We start from the raw sequence: 9084 nt of genomic DNA, 5'->3' as shown, positions 1-9084 counted from the left end.
GAAGAAGGACTAGCTATCTTAAATATTTTTTAAAAACATCCATTTCAAGAGTATTTCAAGAAAACGATTTTACTGTTTAAATCCTCCGCAGCTCAGGGAGAGTCTGCTCGTGCACGGTAGACTTGAAGCGTGCAAACATATCGCCACGCAAAACCATGCCAAAAAAATAGACCCGGAGCTCATGGAATCATCCTGGGCGTGATGGTTTACAGGCCCCTGAACGCAGAGTCCGGGGACCCGGGTTCCAGGTTTGGGGGACTCTGAACCACATTTGGAAGCTGCCTGGAGCAGTGGAGAGAACAAGCCTTTGGAATTCGGCCGGCTGGATTTCCCACAACCAGTTTCACCACTCCAAGCCCTGTGCATTTTGGACAAGACACTGTGCCCACTGTCCTTCTGTGTAAAGTGGGGGTGTGGCTGCCCTCCCCACGGGACAGACCGAGATGATGGGCACGATGCCTCGTGCCTCGGGTCTTAATCTTGGGGGAGCACCACTCAACTTGTCGCTTCTAATTCTGTCACCGCCCCCCTGGGTGATCTCCAGCAAATATTTTTACCTCCCCAGTTGTGTGCTCCCCCATAGAGTTCGCGTCGTGCGCACAAGGGGGATGGCTGATAAGTCGCAGCTGCTGGTTCTGAGCCCCGTTAGGACCCTGGATGGTGTCTTCCTACGTGTGCTAGTGCCAGATAACAGATCATTTCCCCAAAGTTTTAACAGCTCATAAGAGTTCATGCACCACCCCCACTCAGCCTTCCAAAAGGGAAAAAAAAAAAAGCAATTAAATTCCAGTAGCTGTCAGGAATTGATCCAACTGCTACAAAGCACTTTGAGTCTCTTGGCATGAAAAATTAATTAGAATATCTGTGTGTTGTCGTGGAAACCGCATTCCCTGGTTCATTCTATCCATTTTGTACAAAAGGAAAGCCCTCTTCCCCCCAGTGTCCCCCCATATTCACCCAAGCCCAGCCTGACTACTCTCTTCAGCTCTGATGAACTCTGGGTGCGTCTGCATCCTTTCGTAAGCTACTCCTGAAATATTGGAAGCTCTTTTTCTCATGTCTGAGTGTTTCCAAGTATCTTATAAGCCGGTGCCTGAGAACCCTGTGCTCAGAATAGAGGATGCCGCCCAGCTCTCTGGAACATCACTGACTCCTGACTGTTAACGGTGCACATAGATGGGACCGTGCACCGGTCGTGTCACTGCAAACATTTCGTATCATACACAGTCCCTGGTCCAAGCTGATGCCTTAGTTATCCTGATTGGAACAGGACAACAGAGGCCTGTCTCTTAAGCCTCCTGCAACGGCCAGCACTGTGATGGGGCGAAGTCATCCTCAGTCACTGCTGAATCAGTGATCAAGTGATGCCTCGTTGGGCTGGGCGCCGCTCTCTATCGCGCTGCACCGCAGTCTGCGTGGAGTACGTCAGGCGGTCCTGCACGCGCTGTTCCTCAGCGGACTGCAAGCTGCCAGGAGGCGACAAATTCTCGTCAATGAGCCAATGTTACCATCATTAAATGGCCAATAAGTTTATTAGTATCGATCCTAGTAAATCTTTTTTTGGAAAAGAAACAAAAATTTGATGGTTATTTTAAAGTATTTTCAAGGTATGCATTTATAACGTTAGAACAAGTTATCTGCAATTAAATATGACTTCACAGTAAGTAGTCTCTATATAGTGTATCTATAGGTAAGTGTAGGCAGAGTTCTGCAAAATACTAGGTGTAGACACACACACACACACACACACACATACACACACACACACACACACACACACATGCAGGACCCCAGGAGGAGGGGCCTTCTCCCATTTGACAGCTGAGGAGATTTAACTCTCAAAGGGTGTAATGTAACTCTTCCATTTTGTGTGAGGTGGAGCAGGAATTCTAGCCCAACCGCAAAGCCCTTGCTTATACTCACAGTGAAACACTGTCCTTCCCAATGAATGAATGACTCCGCGCTTCAGACAGCAAATCCAGAAAGCTTATGAGCACAGGAACCATACTCCCGGTACCAGGAATCCGTGTGTCAAAAATAAAATTGGTGTCCCAGTGCATCTCGTTGCTTCCTTTCACCACACTGACTTCCGCCCCGAACCCAAAGACGCTTTGTGCTGTGAGTTAAAGGTGAACCTGCAAGCTTACACTGCCCTTGGGGGGAGGGGTGCTGCTTATGCTTCTTGAGAGGAGTCTTGCCCTAGATGTCATTCGGCTCAAGATTCCTACTTCAGACTGTGAGCCTGGAGGAAGTCTCCACACAGGGATGTCATGATGCCTGCCTGTAACTCTAGTAGGAGACAGAGTGGGACAAAAGATGCTCCGGCCGAAGGGCCAGCACAGCCTGCAAACCTGGCGCTGAGGCTGGTGGGGCTGGAGGACCCCAGGACACGGGCCGTTGCTGTTATGCCGGAAAGGGGGTCCGCAGAACCGGGGTAGGTCTTGTCGTCAAATAAGTCTGTTCTCAATCACATTGCTGTCACCTAGTAAGGAATATGAGTGATGGCTTTGATGACCTGCAAGGTTACACAGGACAGAAATCCAAATCGGAAGGTATGCACTGTGTTACTGAGCGCCCCGCTGATAATACAGTGACTGCAAAACAGTTTTAATTTTTCAAGTCATCTTTACATAGTAAAGGCCTAACTAGTAAATCCTTCAAAGTATAAACTAAATAAGCACCGCTACCTGATAGTACATTCTGGTTAACCCCAATTTAAAGGTTCTTACACGTGAACTGTTTCCCTCTCCCCCCCAAAAAATAATGTTGGAGTCCTAACCCCCAGGACCTCAGAACGTGACCTTATTTGCAGATGGGGACTTTATGAAGGGAGCCAAGTTAAAATGAGGTCCTTACGGTGGGTCCTGATTCAATAGGACCAGTGTTCTTATAAAAAGAGGAGATTCAGGCACACAACAGACACACGCAGAGGGAAGCCGTGTGAAGCCTAAGACAGATCTGAGTGGTGTGGCCACAACCAAGGGATCAGGGACACCAAGGATGCCAGCGAACGCCAGCCCCTGGAAGAGGCAGGCAGGACCCTCCCCTAGACCTTTAGAGAGAGCGTGGCCCTGTGACACCTTGACCTCAGACTTCTGCCCCAGGCTGGGAGAGGATACATTTCTGTTGTCTTAGCCCCTGTTTGGGGTCCTTTGTTCCAGCAGCCTTGGGAAACTAATACAGAGCTTTTGTGTCTTCTCTATATAAGCACTGCTTTTCAAACTGTCTGTTGTAATGAATCAGTTATTTTTTTTCTGTTTTCAATCTATTATAGACTGACCTTTCCAAAATACAGTAAAAATGAATTGCTAGAAAAAGAAAATTCCTTAAATGACATGCAAAATGCAAAGCCATGTTCTTAGTGTTCAGTTAGACACACGATCATTCTGTCCAAATGCTGTACACGTTTCCACACACTGCTTTCAGTTTTCGTCCTGGCAGGGGGTCGGCAGACGGGCAGTGGGCCACATGCCACCTCAGCAGCCCAGCTCCAAGGACGCCTGGTGATGGTGAGCGGGCAATTGTCCCTGGGAAGCTGATGCTCTTTCACGCCCCTGCTAAGACCACAGCACACAGGGTGGGTATTTCCCTGTCTTCCCAAACAATGTCTTATTGTGGAATTAAGCAATGCACCTGTGAAAAATTAGCTGGGGGTTGGCGGTTAAAATGTTTGAAAATGGGCTCTCAACTACTTCCAATAAATCTATGTGGAAATCTAACAGCCAGCCAGGCGGGCCTCTCTCTCCTGCCGATCTGGGATTCAAATGGGCGCCAGGAAAACACTTTTGGAAAACCGCTAACATCAAACTTGTAGGGCCTCTCTCTTTGAAACCCCCAGGCCTTCTTCCAGGAGGTGGGGACGCCCTTGATGTGTTTACAAGAGTGCTGGACACGGATTAGTTGCTGTTTCCCTCGGCCCCCAGCTTCTGCTCTCAGCCTCCTGGGAAGCAGGCCGGCAGCTCTGGGGGGGGGGGGAGGATGGGCTCCCCCCAGCGGGGATAGCTGCGGGCGCCAGGAGTGTGTCCCAGCAGCCACTTCCCCTCTGCCACCCCACCTCCACCCAGCAGTTTGTTCTGCAGCAGGAGGTCCAGGCGGCAGAGAGAAGGGAGGGCCGGCTGGCCTGGGGCTCCCTCAGTCGTCAGAACCCACGGCCCATCTCCTGTTGTGTCTACCCGCTACCCCGGGGGTCCTGTGGCCTCGAGGCCTGAGGCTACAAGGGCAGAGGACTCGGTTGGTGGGAGGGGACGCGGGATGGCTCCTTTCCTCACCATCCTGGATAAACAGATAACGGCCACCCTTTCCTGCCGCCCCGAAGGTGACAGTGCCACCCAGCCTGGCCTGTTCTTCCTGGAAACCACCCGTAATCCTGTGCGTGCCTCTGCCCGCTTCCAGCAAGGCCCTGTCAGGTGCTTTCGAAGCCATCAGATAAACTCCTTGTTTGTTTATCTGAACTCTCAACACAGAAAAGAGGCTTCTCGGGGTGGGGGGGGGGCCGGCCTCGCCCTCATCCCCACCCCCTGTCCTCCACCCCCAGGAAGCATCTCCCAGTCCTCATGGCCCTTCTGCAGTCACCACTTCTCCCAGGGGGACCACCACCCCAGGGCCCAGCTACCCTTCTCCCACCTCTGCTCAAGGCCTGCCCCCTCGGTGAAGCCGCTTCTGGGGGCTTCCCACCCGCTCTGTGCCCACATCTCTGTTCAGAGCTTCACTGCTGCACTGGTGCGCTGGCCCAAAGCTATCTGGTTCCGGATCCGTCCCCCTACCAAGGTCTCCTCTGCAAACCCAGCTCCCAGCACACAGGTGCTGCGTGGCCAACACTTTTTAATCCGTGTTTGTAGCTGCGTATTTACATCACACCCTGTCTTCATCAGCTCAGGCTGCGGTAAAATATGACTGTTTCTTTTCGTTCTTTCTCACGGTTCTGGCGGCCAGGACCAGGGTCCTGGAGGTCTGGAGGTCTGGACGGCACCCTCTCCCTGTGTCCTCACTCGGCAGGCAGCCAGCACACTCCGGGTGTCCTCCTCTCCCTCTAAGGACACAAATCCCATCACGGGCCCCCCCCATGACTTCACCACCTTCCTGAGCGCCCCCCTCCTGACACCATTGCACTGGGGTACGGATGGGGGGGACACACACAGGCCACAGCTCAGCCTTAGAGAAGAGCTGAAGGTCGTACACCATACAGGACCATCTCTGCCTGAGTATTTAGTTCTCTGTGCTTTTTCTTATCTCCCCCTGAAAGTATGTGGTTTTGCTTTTATCACTGGAGAGAAACAGCAAATGTGCTTATTTCCGACAGGTTTGTTTGGAGAATACGCCCCACGGGAACGCTGCTGAGCGTCTAGCCCCTCGGCTGTCACCGCTCCCCCAATCGGCCACCAGTCAGCAGGCCTGGCCTTACGCCCCGTCTAGGAACCCCTCCTCCCGTCCTGCTGCCGAGCAAGGCCTCCCCCTGCGCCCGGCTCCTCCTGCCCAAGACAGCAGGCAGCCTGTCCTCAGGCCCCCCAGGAACTGGAGAGAGTCCATGAAAGGACCCACTGGGATCTGACCGGCTCCCCGGGTTTACTGCCCTCGCCCCCCAGGGTCTCCCTGCGGGTGAAACGTAGCAGGCGGGGGGGAGCTGGGGGGTCGGGAGCCTGGGCGAGCTTCCTGACCACACCTCCAGGCTCAGGGACCTCAGCCTGCATCTGGGTTCTGGCCTTGTCCTCGGGCACTGGACACGGGCAGGGCCGAGGGGAGCTGTGTGTGCCCGGGGGAGGGGCTGGATGCCCTCGGGGTGCCCTGCTGCCCTGGGGCGCCCAGCCCCTCCCTCGCTGCAGAAGGCAGGAGGGTAGGGAGCATTCCCAAGCCTGGAAAGACCCCGGCCCACAGCCCACGTTAGCAGAGATCAAGTGAGCCGCCCCAGGTGCACCTGTACCCGCAGGTGAAAGCAGCCCCCCATCCTCACTCCTGCACCCGGGCCTAAGGAGGACACCTCGGACAACGTTTCCTGGTGGCAGGCCTCCCTCCACCCTGGCGGGCTTCTGTTCTCAGCAACGGTGCACAATGGGGGCGGGGGCTTCCCCAGACGCCCCGGGGACCGGCCCAATGTGGCCCCGCTGACTGCCCCTGTGTGCTGTCTATTCCTAACGAAACGGGACTTTTGCTTTAGTCTGCAGGACTGCATGGTTCCCTGTGGCTGCTGAGACAAACTGCCAGGAATTCAGTGGCTTCAAACAAGACAAATCTATTCCTTGCAGTTCTGTAGGTTAGAAACCCAACACGGGTCTCATCGGGCTGAAATCAACATGTCGGCAGGGCCAGTTCTGCTTGGAGAGTCTGGGGAGAATCCGTGTCCTTGCTTTTCCAGCATCTAGAGGGGCCTGTAGCACCTCCATCCGTGTCAAGGCTGGCAGGCAGCACCTTCAAACCTCTCTCTGACCTGTTCTGTCATCAGGTCTCCTTCTTTGGCCCCGACCCTCCCGCCTCTCTCCTATAAGGACCCCTGTGATGACATAGGACAGCCAGATGGCCCAGGATCAAATTCTCATCCCAAGATCTGTAATTAGTTGCAGCTGCAAAGTACGTTTTGCCACACAAGGTAACATATTCACAGTAGTGGATGACGAGGATGTGGACACCTTTGGGGCCATCATTCATCCAGCACAAGAAGTTACTGAGACGGGGGTTGTTCAAGAAGTAAAGTGAACAGCCCAGTGGGTCGGGGAGAGGCCCCACCTGCCCTGAACACCCAGCACAGGGCCTGGCCCACTGCACATGAACCCCACGTATGTGTTGAAAGGGTGAAAACATCTAAATAAGGGAGAAACTGGTGGGCTCATGAGGATAATCGTGAATTGCAGGACTGCAGGTCCAGAGGAGAACAGTATGAAGAGAAACAGCTGCTACATATTGATACCGACTGTATGCCAGGCACTGAATGAAGACCCTCCAGCCGTTGTTTCATCTAAATCTCCTGCCAACTTCATAAGGCAGCTCCTACTAACTCTGTGTACAGATGAGAAAACGAAGGTTCTAAGAAGTAACGAGCCCCTGGCTGGACGTATGGTAAACACAGCAGTAAAGCCTGTGCTCTTACCCCTGGTTTGTGTGTCTAGAAAACTACCTGAAATGGAATTCAGACGCAACACAAACTTCACGCACCAGGAAGGTGGCTTCACGTAGTTTCCTGATCATCAGTTTGGACAGTGGGATGGACCTTTCTCCCGGGGGGGCGGGGATGCAGCACAGAGCACGGTGGTCGGCATATTCTTTCTGGAAATTCACAGCCCCTGATGTCAACCGTGGACCCTGGGGAGACACGAAGACAAGGCGAAGGATCCTCGTCTAAACACGTTCTGTGCTTGAGGAATTCAACAGCGCGTCTATCGTGAGTGTGAGTATGTGGGAAGTCAGAGCTCACGTCCGTCGCTTGCGTAAATCTGGATACGCGTATGCTGAACTTGCTTAAAATATCGTATATTAAGGTGTCTCCTGCCAGCACGGGTTTCTCTTTCTCTCTCTTGGCCAAGTATGAATCCGTATCTTCTTCAGGCTATAGACTAGCCATTACAGTGAATCTTGCTTAAAGATCAATTTAAGTAAGGGTGTTTGAATGTGGGCTGTTTGCCCCTGTTCACACCTGTTAGTCTGCAGGAAAAGTTCTGTTTCAGGACCTAAACAAGGTATTTTTATACTCAAATTAGAATAACAGTGCTAAAATGAGACAGACCAGTGAGAAGTCGGGGACATCTGAGAACAGAATGGGAATCCTGTATGTTCACATCACAAAAGACACCACACTGTGTGATGTCTGCAACGGGCTGGAAGGAAACAAGGAGGAACCTCCGGGACCTGACCTCAGCCCCGGGGACGTTCGGGACGTCCTGTGCCCTGCGGGGTGTCTGGCAGCATCCCTGGCCACTATGCTCTGGATGCCTGTGGCACTCACGCCCGCACAGGTGGTGACCAGACACTGCCCCGTGGCCCCCGGGGCGGAGGGCCAGTTCACCCCGATTGAGAACCACTGAACCAAAGACAGAACAGGAATCCCATACGCTAGCACCAAAAAAGAAAAGAAGCAATTGTTTTTGATGAGCAGAAGAAGATAAAGGTAACTCCCCCATTACTTACAACTGGAGCGTCACACGCGCGGTCCCCTTCCTCACCTGGCACAGGTGTCCGGCCCTGACAACTCACCCGCGGACGCCGGGGAAGAAGGCTTCCTGGCTGCATCTCGGAGTCTCGCACCATCCCTCCCCGGGGCTCTGCTGGCTCTGTGTCCGAGGAGGCCCCCCAGCGCAGCAGGGCAGGCCCCCACCGCCCAGGCCTCGGCTTTGCTGCCCCCAGCCTGCTGCCCACGCTCCACACACGCTCTGGCTTTGCCGTCAGGCAGCAGACAGCATCCCGGACACTCAGGAAGGTCACCCCCTAAAAGGTAGCCCTACATCCTTTGCCGTACAGCCAGACAAGGTGGTCTATGTGACCCCGACTTACCGAGACCCTCTGGATGCAGGTGGACGCAACCGGGTTCGGAATTTCCAGGAGGCAAGCCACGCTAACGGGTGCTCGATTATCGTAGCAAGTGGCAGGAAACACTGAGGGAAGAGCTCCTGGATCCCCGATTTCCGTGGGCGGCTTTTCTGAGGTCTGCGCTCCCAGCCCTTGGTCTGTCTGCTCCGTGCCCTGGCTGGGCTCCAGGCAGCCGGTCACACAGTCCTGGCCACGCCCCAGCCTCCCAGCAGAGGCTCCAGCCCTTGTCTCCCTCCTTCCTCCTCTGTGGGTCCAGCCCTGTCATCCAAGATCTGGTAACTTCGGGGCAGGACGCGGGCCTACTCCAGTCCCTCTGCTGGCATCTCCTGCAGCCTCGGTGCACCCGCCAACTGGCATCCCCGCTGCCTGGCCCGCTGGCCCTTCTCTGAGCCAGTGTCCATCTGCGGGAGGACGTGAGCACAGCGGTCCCAGCCCCGTGTCTGCGAGGCTGCAATGAGTTGCCCTGGGCCCCACACTGCAGGGGGGCCCGGGGGACAGGCGAAGCTCCAGGGTCACAGCCTTCCATTTACAGGTGACAAAACGGAAGTTTCTGCCCTGACTCGGCCCCTGTCT

The sequence above is a fragment of the Balaenoptera acutorostrata genome, chromosome 21 (genome assembly GCF_949987535.1).
Source record: "Balaenoptera acutorostrata chromosome 21, mBalAcu1.1, whole genome shotgun sequence".
NCBI classification, from domain to species: domain Eukaryota; kingdom Metazoa; phylum Chordata; class Mammalia; order Artiodactyla; family Balaenopteridae; genus Balaenoptera; species Balaenoptera acutorostrata.
Note: the sequence above shows the minus strand (reverse complement) of the source record.